Here is a 966-nt window from a genome sequence, read left to right as displayed (position 1 = left end):
CAAGAGCTGAACAAAGTCCCTTAGCGGGTTTTGTCATTATCTATTTGCAAAAGCCAAAGGTCAGGAATCTATTGTTTCTAAGCGAATATATCGCGAGACTCTAAAGATAACTGAAATTTACTTAGACAAGTTGCAAGTACAGATAAGGAACACAACAACCCACAAATCTAAAGTCTGCTTGAAACAGCGACTTACCGAAAAAATGAAAGTATGTCTAGTCATACAACAACATGGTCTATCAAGACCACAAACACAAAAAGTACAAAGAAACACAACATAGGCAAAGCGTTAAGGCACAGAATCTTGATCTTCCTCCTCTGGCGTCCCAAGAGCAGGAGGACCAACTGAGTCTTCAGTAGCGGCAGCAGTCGGGTCTTCCACCCGAGTAGGAACAGGGACAAGAGAGTCCACAACATGAGGCGGGGGAACATCTCTATTCCCGACTTCGTTGGTCGTCTCTTCCTCGACAGGCTGCGGCGGCGACGTCTCCTCGGCTCTATCATCTTCTTCCTCTTCCTCTTCTCGTCCTTCAGAGGAAGAATCCGAGACGAGGACAGGATCCTCGATGCCCACGTTCTTGGTCTCTTCCTCTCGAACCGGAGTGTCGCATGTCTTAAGGTTGTCCTTTCCGGGGACCTCCTTCAGGTTCTCGTTCTCTGGACGTTCATCAAGACCACCTCCCTCCGGGACCTCGACGTGCTCAGCAGGGACCGACGTGACATCAACCAATGGCTCCTCTGATGGCTCCTCGGTAATCTCGAGCGAGCTAATGAGCTGAGAAACCGTCTCCGGTCTGATCAAAATTACGTTCGACCCATAAGGATCAAACGACGCTCTAAACCTGTCCTCGACGAAACGAGAAGGAAGAACCAGCGGAGAAAGAGTGAGGTCGCTATCAGATAGCAGACCTACACAAAGTTTCGTAGCCTCCGCCTCATAGAGTTTCTCCTGCTCAGCAAAGACGTC

The sequence above is a fragment of the Brassica oleracea genome, chromosome C5 (genome assembly GCF_000695525.1).
Source record: "Brassica oleracea var. oleracea cultivar TO1000 chromosome C5, BOL, whole genome shotgun sequence".
Lineage (NCBI taxonomy): Eukaryota > Viridiplantae > Streptophyta > Magnoliopsida > Brassicales > Brassicaceae > Brassica > Brassica oleracea.
Note: the sequence above shows the minus strand (reverse complement) of the source record.